Source organism: Schistocerca piceifrons, chromosome 1 (genome assembly GCF_021461385.2).
Source record: "Schistocerca piceifrons isolate TAMUIC-IGC-003096 chromosome 1, iqSchPice1.1, whole genome shotgun sequence".
Classification (NCBI taxonomy): Eukaryota; Metazoa; Arthropoda; class Insecta; order Orthoptera; family Acrididae; genus Schistocerca; species Schistocerca piceifrons.
This window is the reverse complement of record NC_060138.1, coordinates 491,370,341-491,383,733: the sequence shown is the minus strand read 5'-3', so window position 1 is coordinate 491,383,733 and position 13,393 is coordinate 491,370,341. Positions and strand designations below refer to the sequence as shown.

Here is a 13,393-nt window from a genome sequence, read left to right as displayed (position 1 = left end):
GAACTTAAAGATCATGTTTACATTACTCTACTGCCTTGAACACTGGAACAGAGAATTTGTTAGTGCTACCGTGATGACCACTCACTGGACGGTGCCACATAAGGAACGAACTTGACCACCGCATGGTCGAGTGTCGTAGGGACACTCACAGACCATTTGTAGAGGGAAAAATGCAAACTTTGTGAGTTTATAGTTCTATTCACGCATATATCACATTTGTATATGTAACACTTTTGAAAACGAATGCATAATTCATAGCAGCTCTGTACAATAAGTCGATTTTTTTCTGCTTTCATGAAAAGCTTTGAAAGACCTCCAGTATTAACTTAAACGGTAATGAATTATTTCTTATTCTAATATTTAACACCGAATATGATTCAGAAATTGATTTCTCTTGCAATCTCTAGAAGTAACTGGTTTTAAAAGGAAAAAGCAGCTTAGATTTATTTTTTAAGGTCTTACTGTTCTGGCGTAACCACAAGCGCCAGAATGAAAAACAGAACGCAGGAGCAGAGAAGGCTGTGAGATGACGTCAGCCAATAGCCCGCTGACAAGGACCGTGCCGCGCCAGGAGCGCCCTCTACAAGAAGTGAACATAAGCGCCGCTCCTGCCAGCCTCGGCCGGGCATTAGTGCTCAGGTAGGCTCCGTATACTGATATCAGTGGATGACTGTAGACCAGCACTCGCAGAACAGATTGTAGTGATCCATATCAAGTGCTTACTTGGACGTTGTCTACAGCGAAGACTATTTCTGTTTGCATGTCACTTGCGACACCGATGTAACTCCAAAGTTAAGTATTGTCAACCTGTTTTATTGAAATAAAACTACTAAAGTTATTTGCTTGAATTGTTGTTTAGCATTCCGAGAACGCATCACCTCCTAGGTACCATATAAGCGACGAGTAGGCGAGATCCAAACAGCCAAGGTAAAGTGGGAGTGCCAGAGTGTGGGTGGGCGTCAAATATGCTGCTTGTGTGCAAATATGGCTTCGAACCAATCCTGCAATGACCAATGACGAAACGTTTGTTTGCACTAGGATTCTACTTAGATTACCACTGTATAGCTGTCTGTTGACACGCCGACTAACAACTCTCGTAATTTCATCAATCAGTCGCAGGAAAGTTATTACTGAATTTCTTCTTATTTACACATCAGATCGTAACACCCAAAACTTGGTAGGCGAATAAGTACTGTCTGGAGGAGCAAGTGAATTACTTACCCGCTTCCCCCCCCCCCCCCCCCCAGAAGCCTTCGGTAAAACAGCGCATTTTGCAGCAATCTCTCGCTGAACTTTACGACATTACAGTACCGCAGCGAAGCAGCAGCAAGTATTTCACTGTTTAACACGTGCGAGCTGTGTAGGCGACAACAGTGTGAACAGAGGGCGCTGTTGCCACGTAAACTATTATCAGTAGACATCTGTACCGTAGTACATAATTCAAAGAACCACTGATGTGTAAGCAAGACTCAGAACCAGAAAATATCTTTTAGCACACTCAATAAAGTGTACCACCAAGCGGGTTCCCCCTCGTTGGTACTGCGAGGATTAAACCTTCTACTTGTTATATTTCGGTCAGTTTTCAGATATCAGCAGCAAGCACGCTTAGACGGTATCCTATACACATATTTTCCATACTTCTTTATTGCTAACAACGAGACGCTGCCGACGATGAAGACGATAGCTGACGGTAATTTAAGCCAGGATAATATTTTATGTGTGTCAGCCAATTTTCACGTCAACTTGAAAGCAGTCTCATCGAGCTGCTATGATAACTCAATTCGTGCGATGTGAACTGAAAGGTTATTAGGATACACATATGCAATAAACTTTTCACGAGTTAAAAAACCGCGTCGCTTTGTAGGATGTCCGTTATATTCAGGGAGCGTTAGCTCCTTCTTCGCCTTCTGGTGAATTTTTACACTTGGCATTCCTTAGTCATTAACTCGAGGCGGACAGTGGTAGTACTGTGTTCTTTTCAGCCAAATTCCCCATCAGGTTGGAAGTGGGGCAGAAGGAATTCCAGTTGGAAAAAAGTCCCATGTGGTCGTAGGGCGTGTTCTTACAGTGGAATCGACGGACAGCCGGCTTTTACATCCGTAACGGCCGCTACAGAACAAGGCCGCGAGACTTCCGTATTCACACACCTGGTACACTTGCATTTCGCCAGAAGATGAGAGGAGAGATTATGGTTCTCGAGATTTTATTGGAGTGTGTTGGGTTCCAACTGCGTTTTGCGCAACAACAACCCATAGCGTTGCTCAGGGGTTGGCCAAAAAAAAAAAATGCGAGAAATGCGTGTTTGAACATAAACGCAGGTGTTAACCAAACCTGCATATTGCGCTGTTGTCTTGGACAGCGAACGTCATCTTTGAAACGTCCTCGATGCAAAGGCAAGTGTCAGCCGTGGTCAGAACTTCGTTCTATGTAGCTTTGAGTGGGTTATGTCGGAGCTAAGTGAATTCGAATGAGTTCAAATTGTTGGTTCTCACATGCAGGTGGCTCCCGTAACGAGGGTAGCCGGAGTGTTTGCTGTTTCAAGAGGTACCGTATCGTAGACTTATTTAGCATACAAGGAAAGCGAAAAAACGTTACCTGGTACGTTACAACGTGGACGAAAGTGTGTGTCGAACGATCAAGGCAAACCGTCGCTGAAGAGGACTGTGACGTAAAATAAGAAAAAAACTACAAAAATTACTGCAGAACTTTCAAGCAAATTTCACCAAGACTACACGAAAGTAGCTCCAGAAGCAAGGAATTGTTGGACGAGATGGAATTCCAAAACCACTCATCTGTGATGCTAATGTCCCTACCCGTAAAACGTGGTGCCTGGACTGTGGAGTAATGTAAGAAAGTCTTGTTTCACACTGTTCCCAACTTAAGCCCGAGTTTACGTCCCAAGAGCGAAACATGGCGTGACTTCAATGAAGATTTGGATAGCTATATCGCGGTAATACCCGGAATCCAAAGGTTATTCCGCAACGGCGCATTACCGTCAAGGACAGGTGACCATTCTGGCTGTTCAGGTCCATCCCATGGTACAAGGTTTGCCCCCGATGGTGATGCTGCGTTCCATGACGACAAGCCCCTTGTCCACAGAGCTCGCACCGTTCAGGACTGGTTTGTGACCACAAGATGAACCATCACATCTACCTTGGCCAGCATACTCGTCAGGTCTCCATATTATTGGGCCTTTGCATGATACTTTAGAGAGAAGTGTGCGTGATCGTAATCCACCTCTATTGTCGTTATCTTGACTTGCCCCTATTTTGCCCGAAGAGTAGTATTAGATTGCCTTCTGTACCGTACAGGACCCGTCTTTATCGATTGTTAGGTGACTGGATGTGTTCTGAATGCAAACGAGTTTCCTGCACCGTGTTACACGTGATAATATGTCGTGTTTTTGGTGATTCCACATTTTCGTCCATCCCTTTTAGTTAACCTCTATGGGTTAAATACGATAAACTGATGCAGGTGTACAGTAAGACACCGATACAGCACAAATATTGTCTTCAAAATCAACAGGAATACACTCAAGACGTCTTAGAGCTCGATTTTATTTATTTCATCTTGGTATTCTTGGTGGTCGTAGGTAGTGCCATATTAGTTTGTTACAAGACGAAATTTTCTTTCAGACAAAATGTATAACTTATTTGTCAAAATGGCTCTGAGCACTATGGGACTCAACTGCTGAGGTCATTAGTCCCCTAGAACTTAGAACTAGTTAAACCTAACTAACCTAAGGACATCACAAAGATCCATGCCCGAAGCAGGATTCGAACCTGCGACCGTAGCGGTCTTGCGGTTCCAGACTTCAGCGCCTTTAACCGCACGGCCACTTCGGCCGGCACTTATTTGTCAACCGTTCAGACCAGGGGCATAGCATTCTGAGTTCTTAAGTTGAAATAAAATTCGCTTTCCTCGATGATTCCCAGCAAATTAACGATAAAGTATTTCATTTCTGAAGGCTGCATGCCAGTCCGGGAGTCGAACCTTGGACCTTTTCCTTTCGTGGCCAAGTGCTTTCCTGCTAAATGCAAAGGTTTCAGGTTCGAGTCACACTACAACACACAGTTTTAGTCTGCCAGTGAGTTTCAAACCAGCGCGCACTCCACTGCAGAGTGAAAATTCATTCCACGAATGTGCTGGGCTCGCGATGCCTTAAGCCTTTAAGTGGGGTCGTTCATGAAATTGACCGAAAATGTCAATTTTCAGGTTAGTTTTATTTGTTAGTAGACCTCATGGACAATATGTACCCGGAGTTTAAATGATAAAATTACATCAGAAGTGCCTGAAAAGTAATTAAATGTGTGATATGACCTTTCTGCCAAGACCACTTTTTGAAGCAAACGATTCCTTGGATTACTTTCAAGCAAATTTGCAAGGGGCACATCCAGAAGACTGTGATATATATTCTTTGGTTTTATAGATCATCTGTGGCTGTGTTTCGTATCTTACAAACATAACAAACCAGGTGCTTTGTTATGAAGAAGCAATTCTTGTTTTGCATTGTGCTACTGAGGGAGATTTACGCAAGTGTTCGATTCTTTTATCATTCAATAATGCCACGGTCACAAAGAATGGCACATGGTGTCAACAGATGAACAGCCCATTCATCATCTGTGCCACATTAGCTGGTGTAAATATCTAGAAGCTCAGAGGCATAACAACCCCTACATTTACAAGGCGAGGCTTCTAAATTGTACTCTGTGCAAAATTTCACGACTGTATCTTCAGAGTTGTGGATTTGGTGCACCGTTTAAGCAATGTGTGTTTTTCATGAACGTCCCCCTTTAATGAATTATCGGTTAACGGCGGCTTCTCTCTGATCTGTGTCCATTCTGGATAAAAGGGAACTCGTAAATTCATTAAAGAAGCGAAGGAAAATCGCTTTTTGCTCTTTTCAGTACTCCCAGACATTGCGTATTTTAATGCTCAGCAGTATTGTTTCTTCCTAGGTTGGTTAGTTGATATGGCGGAGCGGAGCAAACAGCGAGGTCTTCGGTCCCATCGGATTACGGAAGAATGGAGAAGGAAGTCGGTCGTGCCCTTTCATAGGAACCATCCAGGTATTTGCCTGGAGCGATTTAGGGCAATCACGGAAAACCTAAATGATGGCCGGACGCGGGTTTGAGCCGTCGTCCTCCAGTGTGCTATCCACTGCGCCATCTCGCTGGGTTTCTTATAGGAAAATATCACAGCCCGGTGTAGTAGCCGCAGATCCCACCAGGTATCACGCCTCGCACTTTCATTGCACTGTGTGGATCCAGTGTTATCATCCTACACGCATCGTCGCTTATGTAAGACAAAATAACCAAATAATTGAATATTTGTACAAAGAACAAACATTATCAAAACTTCATCCACTCTCGTTTCCATGTCAGCTATTCCTGACGCAAACAAAATAGGAGAAAAAAGTGGTTTTACAAAACATACAAAATGAAAATGGAACGTTAAAAATGTAATGAATGATCATTCATTCTTGAGTTAAAACTATTAAACAATGAAAAAGTAAGTATAGCTGCAGATCTGCAACAGTGAAAAAAATATATATTTGAAGTATTACGGAAGCCGAAACACATTTTCGAACAAAATGTTTCCCATTGACTGTTAATGCATTTGGACAAGAATGTCAAAGCCTCCTAACATTTAAACGACCTCAGCACGCAATTTATGCATCCAGACCGACAGCTTTCGCGTGAATGATATGTTACGAAGGCCTCGTTGTTGTTTCGGTTTCATTATCTGTTGCGGAATCCTGTAATAAAAAGAAGCAATATGGCTTATTCTTTTGTGTTTCTCCGTGTTAGGACGCACTGGTGAACTTTTATTTCATTTACGCATATTCCGCAATAGATGGTACTTGTTAGGATCTGCCATATTTAGAATACAGACAGAACAGGTTTTGACCTCTTCGACACTGAGCTAGACACGCATAATTGAGTCAATGGCGATAGCGATCTTAACACAGGTCGATTGTCGATCACTACGACGGTTTCTATTTCGGAATTTTTCTTTCTTCATAATGCAACTTACTTACTTTTTTTTTCAAAACTTCTACATTGTGAAAAGTTTCTTCGGCAGAACTTGCAGTGAACTGGCCACTACCGGTAGAAGGCGTACTGTTACATGAACTGGTTGCTAGGTGGAAGAAAATAGGGTCACTTTCTATATTACTTCTGCGTCTTGTCTTAGCGGTCAGTTGAGGTGGGTTTAGTTCTGTGCCTATTACTTTATTAAGTGAGACTGAAAGTAAATAACACAGCAACTGCAGAAGTTTGGAAAGCCATCAGACTTATGCCCCCCCTCCATGAACTGTATTATAACTCTTTCTCGTTTCGATCACGTATATGTAGGAGAAAAATTATTAACGTTAGATTAGCTGGGCCGTTTAACGGACTATGACATTCTTGAGAGAATATGTTGTCTATGTTTTTACGCTGGTTTCTTTCTGACAGCGTGTCTAGACAAACGTGTTAAATTTCAGAGCTGTTCAATAAAGAATTATGATAGTTTTTTTCATAGTGTACCTTTAAGCATCCTCATAATTCTGATGCTTCTTCTTAAAATAGTATCCTTTGGTTGCAGTGCACTTGTCCCATAGTTTATGCCAGTCTGCAAAGACATGCGGGAAACCATTTTTTGGAAGTTCCTTCAGAATCTCACTCTCAACCTCCATCATAGGTCTGCAAAATGAAGAGCGAACAGGTAATTCCCCACGCTCTCTCCCACACTACATCACAAAAAGCAAACACAGGGTTGTTCACGAAATTATACCGACCCTTCTGCAGCTCGCTTTATGAATCACTGGCAACGAAGCGTGCAGATACGCCAGTAAATATTTATTTTTCACAAAACGTGTTAACAGATATGAGTTACTAGTAATATCAAGGCAAGAATCGCACATGGATAGAAGTATTCAAATCTCTGCGAACTGGTCAACAATGCTAGAGGGAAATTGATTCTTAGCCATCCTGTACGTCAGCTGTAGCGTTCTTCCGAAAAAGGCAACCTCTCCTACCATGAGTGCTGCTCGCTTTTCAGTTCACAGACATACTACACGTCCCCAGCATTTCCCGTCCAGTTCTCTTATATGAGTAGATAAAATAACTTCACTGAGCTCAAGTTTACATAACGGAGTTATTCTCAGTTTACTAAGTGAGTATTTATTTGCAGTTGTTAAATGGGGTATTGTGTAAAAAAGCTCAACAGCTGAAGCTGTCACCTGTCAGTCACAATGAAGAGGCTGTCCCAAATGTAGCTTGCTGTAAATATGTGTTCGACAATATCGACATCAGTATGTCCACTATCAATGGCTGGAATACTTCTCGCAGTTTCAGGCTATCAAATACATCACCCCAGCCTCAGCTCTCTCTACATGTGAAGAGGCCCAGAGGCTTAAACTGGTTCCCCCTGTAACAGACTTAGGTCAGCTAAGTGTTATGGAACTTAAGCTATTTCAACACAAGTCAAGCATTGGACTGCAGCATATTACCGTCCAAGATTTTAAATACGGTCAACCCTGCCCCATCAGACATATTGACTCCCACCTTGCAAGATTTACTGTGGATGTGTGTAAGTACTCCACTCAGTGCAGTCCACTCTACAAGTGTCATCAATTTCTGAATAGAAGAGATTTATGTAGTCTCACAGTAACACAATTAACGGTAATGGAAGTGCTGTAACTTTCTGATCATTCCTTAATTCACCAACAAATGGCTACAACACAGTTACAAGGCCTTACACATGCTGCCAACGACAGACAGCAACAAGATGATACATATACCCATCAATCCCTTTCCCACAAGCAAATGCAGGTTACTGACGACTTATAAATTAAGCACTTCTCGGGCATTTTTATAGGAACGCATTTTACGTAAAAGCTCACTTGACAACTGCAAAAAAGTACTCACTTCATAAACTGAAAACATCTCCACTATACGAACACGAACTCCATGAACTTATTTTGTCTACTTACATAGGAGAACTGGACAAGAAATGCTGGGGAGGTGTAGTCTGTCTGTAAACGGAAAAGCTATCAGCACCTGTAAGATGGTACAACTGCCATATAGGATGGCTAAAAATCAATTTCACCTGTAGCAGCTTGGGAGAGTGCAGAGAGATTTACGTAGAATCTGACTAATGTTTTTTTGCGTTTATTAGCAACTCATATATATATTCAACGTAGTTTTAACACACTTTGTGTAAAATAATCCCCACCCAGGGGGTGTCAGTATATTATGTCGCCAGTGATACATAATACTTGTGACGGATCCTGCATTTGCATATTGTGATATAGTGTGACAGAGAGCATGGAGAATTACCTGCTCGCCCTTCATTTTGCAGACCTGTGAGTAGTAGGGCAAATAATGTTCTGGCACAATTTTGATATCAAATTAATTATGCAAATCAACTAATTGATTATTTAATTACCGCTATAAACTCTGAAATTTCTCTAACCAGCATGTGAGACCCTTCTCTCTGTCCGATCCCCCCACTGCCACCGAGCCTCATAAATGGCAGGAAACTCGTTCAGTGTGCATTGAGCTGGCAGACGGTGAGGATCAGTGTAGTATGTATATAAACAATTTCACGCTGTTTATTTATTTACTTAAACAATTAGAAATGCCACCAGCAGAGGACCGCCCTGGAAATAGTGGGAAATTCGAATTTATTAGCAGGTATATCAAATTTTATGTACACTGATGATCAGAGACAAATTGACCCAGTTCACAACACAACCCGAGGATGCTATTGCCTCTCCCCCAATTTTTTTCTTTATTGTACTTCAGTTCCCCATCTGGGGATGGCTGGCAGCAGCATGGGCACTGCTCTTCAACTGAAACACGTTCATTATACAACAGAAGACATTTAAAAGAACACAAAGGAGAAAATGTAGCAGTACATAGATATAGAAAGGGGGTACATTATGGAAGAGAGCAGACAAAAAGGGGGCCACTGTAAAATGGAGATAAAAACCTTAAAAAAGTAGTTTACACAGAAAACCGCACAGTGTGACAATTAAAAGAACACAAGGCGACGTGCAGCTGGAGTATAAAAGTTGCAATGGGTGGCATATCACAGAACAATCATGGACAGCAACACTATGTGCAGGTCCAGTACATGATTAAAATCACAGCTCTTGATGCCACTGGAGAACAGCACCAAACACAACACTGACATAGCACACTGAAGGCAACAAACAAACTGAGAGGATGTGCCAGGGGTAGGGAGACGAGCTAGGAGGGCAGAAAGGAGGGATAGGTGGAAATAGAGGGGGGAGAGGGGGAGACAGGCAGGGGGCTCGCCGAAGGGGGTTGGGGGGGGGGGAGGATGGGGCAGGGAAACAGCTGAGGAGCAGGTGCAGAGACTCAGAGGGGAAGGAGGAAAAACTGCTCTGGGGGATGGAGAGGAAACAGGGGGGGCCTGGGGAGGGTGGGGGAACAAGACCAGGCTACAGTTTGTAGGAATGGTAGATGTTATGTTGAAGTTCATGATTCAGGACGAGGAGGTGCTGTAAATTGCCCTGATGAATAGAGGGAGGGTGTGGAGATGGAGAGGAGGGAGGGATACAGTGATAGAGGCACAGCATTGGTAGGGGGTAGAGGAAGGAGGGGGTGGGGTGGGGGGATCAAGCCTGCAGACAGTGTAAAGGTTGCAGATATGTTGGAGGAAAAGAAGGCAGTGCGGGAAGGGGATGAGGTCATACAGGAGTCATGTGGGGACAGAAGACGGACACAGAATGCAAGGCAAAGTGCATGGCGTTCTAGGATTTGGAAGGCCTTATAAAAGTGGAGAGGGGCAAAGTTCCTGGCAATGCTGGCATAACAAAGGATAGGATGGATCAGGGATTTGTGGACGGCGGAAGGATGCAATCTCCATGTCTGGTCAGACAGGAGGCAGAGGCAGGAATGGGCAAGAAGGATGCAATCCCCATGTCTGGCCAGACAGGAGTTTCAGGAGGTGGAGGTGGGAATGGGCTTTCTGCTGGATGGTCAGGAGATGAGTGGTCCAAGTGGGGTGATGGTTGAGGGTGAGGCCAAGGTATCTCAGGGTGTGGGTGAGCTGGATGGGATGACCATAAATGGTGATGTAGAAGTCAAGGAGATAGAAGAAGTGGGTGGTGTGACCTATAATGATTTCCTGGGTTATGGAGGGGTTGGTACGATGGAACCACTGGTTGCACCAAGTGGTGAACTGGTTAGTGTGGATTTGGAGGGTGTGTTGGGACCGCTGAAGGACAGGATAGAGAGCCAGGAAGGCGGTGTCATCAGCATATTGGAGGAAGTGAACAGGTGAGGGGTGGCTTGGGCATATCTTCAGTGTACAGGAGATAGAGGAGAGGACAGAACCCTAGGGGACATCAGCAGTGGGATAAAAGATACAGGTGTTGGTATTGTGGAGGGTGACATAGGAACGGACAGCATGAGAAGAAGGGAGTGACCAGATGGACAAAATTGATAGGCTTGAAGAGGAGACTGGGATGCCATATGCGGTCATAGGCATTTTGGAGGACGAGGGAAACAAAAATTGTGGAGCAATGAGAGTGAAGTTGGAGGGAGAGAAGGTGGACAACGTTAAGGAATTGGTCTTTGGTGGAGAAGGAGGGTCAGAAGCCACACTGGGTAAGAGGGAGGAGGTGGTGTTGAGTAAGGTGGTGATGGATACAATGGGAGAGGATGGATTTGAAGACCTTACTGAAGATGGAGGTGAGGCAGATGGGGCGATAGGAAGAGGTGACGGAAAGGGGTTTGTTGGGTTAGAGGAATAAGAGGACATGGGAAGTTCTCCACAGGTCAGAGTAGAAGACAGTAGAGAGTATGACATTGTAGAAATTGGCAAGGACAGTCAGGAAAGAGAAGGGGAATTCTCTGAGGTGACACAGTCGTAACCAGGGGCCGTGCTGCATTTTGAGCGGAGGATAAGTTTAATGATGTGTGCTGTGATTGGAGTGTTTATGTCGGAGGTTGGCAACTGCCCTAAGTACTGGAGACTGGGAGCAAGTCGAGCAACCATGCATTCTCCATGATGGTGGGGAAAAGGGAATAATCAAAGTGGGAATCATCAGGGATGGAGAAGACCTCAGAAAGGTGGGAAGCGAAGTGGGTGGCCTTACCGAGGTTGTCGGGAAGTGGGCGGTCGTTATGGAGAAGGGGGTAATGGGGTGCAGAATAGGAACCAGTAAGGTGATGGAAGGCTGACCAGTACTCGGAGGAGTTTATAGGGAGGGTGGCGTTGAGTCGTGTGCAGGTCTGGCGCCAGTGCAGGCGTTTCTTTGCTGTAATAAGGTTCCAAATGTGTTGCTGTATTTGCCAGTGGCGTTGGAGTGTATCCCTGTCACGAGTGTGCAGGAAGGAGGGAGAGAGGCTGTGGGATTCGCTGAGGAGGAGGAGGAGGAGGACAGCCCGCAGAGGGAGAGTGGGACAGTGGGGGTGGATGGTTTTAGTAGGAACATGGGCCTCCACAGCGTCAGTAATGGCCTTCTGAAGGAAACACGAGGCGTGGATGATGTCATCAGGATGGAGATAGGTAAGAGGGTTCTCATGGCTTTTTTTTTTTTTCTATATTGATTTTCGATTCCCCCTGAAGGGGGCGGGCTGGCAGCAGCTTAGTATGTCGCTCTTCAGCCTACAGACTTTGTTTTAAAAAGATGAAGATAATAAAGAATCAGGCGATAAAATCGGAGACTTAAATGGTAACGTGGCGAAAAAAAACAGTGGAACTTAAAACATAGAACAAAGGAATGATGATGCTAATAAAATACATATGAAGCAGACAGGTAAAATAATAGACAGACAATTAAAAAACACGGCGTCAGTCTGGTTTCTGTTCGCAAAAAGACATAAAATTCACACCCAGCGACAGCACGGATTCTGTTCGCAACACTTTGGAAAGACGAACAACATGCAACATTCACTTGAAACACTGCACTAAAAAGTTCGCAAATATGACAGACCACAGCCGAGAGCAGATAGGGGGAAATGGGACAGATGAAGGGAAAATAAAAAGGGGGGAAGGAGAGGAAAACAGAAGGTGGGGAGGGGGGAATGCAGCCGATGGAGGATGAGGACCCATAAGGGGGGTCGGGGGCGCTAGGCATACACGACAGGGAGTGGGGAAGGCAGAGGAAGGGAATACAAAAGGACTCGTGGGGGGGGGGGGGGAGAAAGGAGGTATGGAGAGGTTAGATTGGGCTCGTGGCTTTAATCTCTGCCTCTATTTACAGGACTCGTGTAGCAATATCATTTGGGAATGAAACACGCTTATATGTATGTACGAGTTGCAAGTTGCATTCTATCCAATAGAAACATGGGAATTATATCACACAAATATTTTTACAAATGTATCACTCAATATCTTACTCGAACATGACATATCAAAACGAAAACAAAAACTGACTAGTCACCTCCATCTAGTCCAGCGACATCTACCAAGCGTATTGTGCAGCTGGGAAGCTACCAGTAATGGCAGGCTTAAGGTGTGACTGACCCCCTCGTCACAACTCCTGCAGCTGACTTTGGCACAATGCAGCGCGACTTGGACTAACTGCAATTCCTCCACTGACATAGAGTACTCAATTTAAAAACCTGAAACAAGGATGTTGTTTTGTGAGCACACCTCGAATTTCTCATATAGAATGAAGATTACTCCCGTTTAAATGAGTTACTTCCGAAGAAAGAATAAATCTAATCATACACACTTTCTCACATCGCTAAAGTATCGTTACTTATTGTGGAAATCCTCTACAACACTATGGCATAGAGTATATTTCCTCTAAGTATATTCTCATCAGGTAAAAAATAATATCTTTTTCTAAACAGCTTAATATCTGCTACGTCCTGCATCACAGGACTAGAATATTAAACTCATTTTTGGTTTATGACAAAGAGCTAATAGCATGCTCTACCTCTGTCACACGATGCCTCCTAACTTTCAAACTCTCTTAAAGTAAACAAAGGCTCTCAAGCTAAGAGCACAGAGACATTGTTAGTATCAGATCTGTATTATGTATCACTTAATAAATCCAATAATAACCCTCCCTCTGTAGGTACGAGATTAAAATTTCGTTAAAAGATCTCGCCACAACGAAAAACCGCTTGATCATCACTCCAGCTCTTGAATTATACCCGTGGCAATCATGTTCTCACTTCCACTTGCCAGCGGCACGTCACTGACTTCAAATTGATAGGCTAATTAATTAAAGTGATCATGACACTCTATTTGCATAGTGAGTAACTTTTTTGCTGCAGTCGGATTACACTCGCCAGGTAACCGCTACAGATTCTTCTGTGACACCTCTGGAGGCTTCCACAGGCTAGGTAATCACATCCTTCAGTACCAAAACGGGTGATATATGTCGTTAAATAGCTGAACAGATTGAACACTGATTTCG

General features: G+C 43.9%; 1 pseudogene; it reads left to right on the top strand.

Annotated features, from left to right (window-relative positions):
- Positions 1 to 12,765: 12,765 nt before the first annotated feature.
- On the top strand, positions 12,766 to 12,935 carry LOC124721567 (annotated as a pseudogene).
- Positions 12,936 to 13,393: the final 458 nt, after the last annotated feature.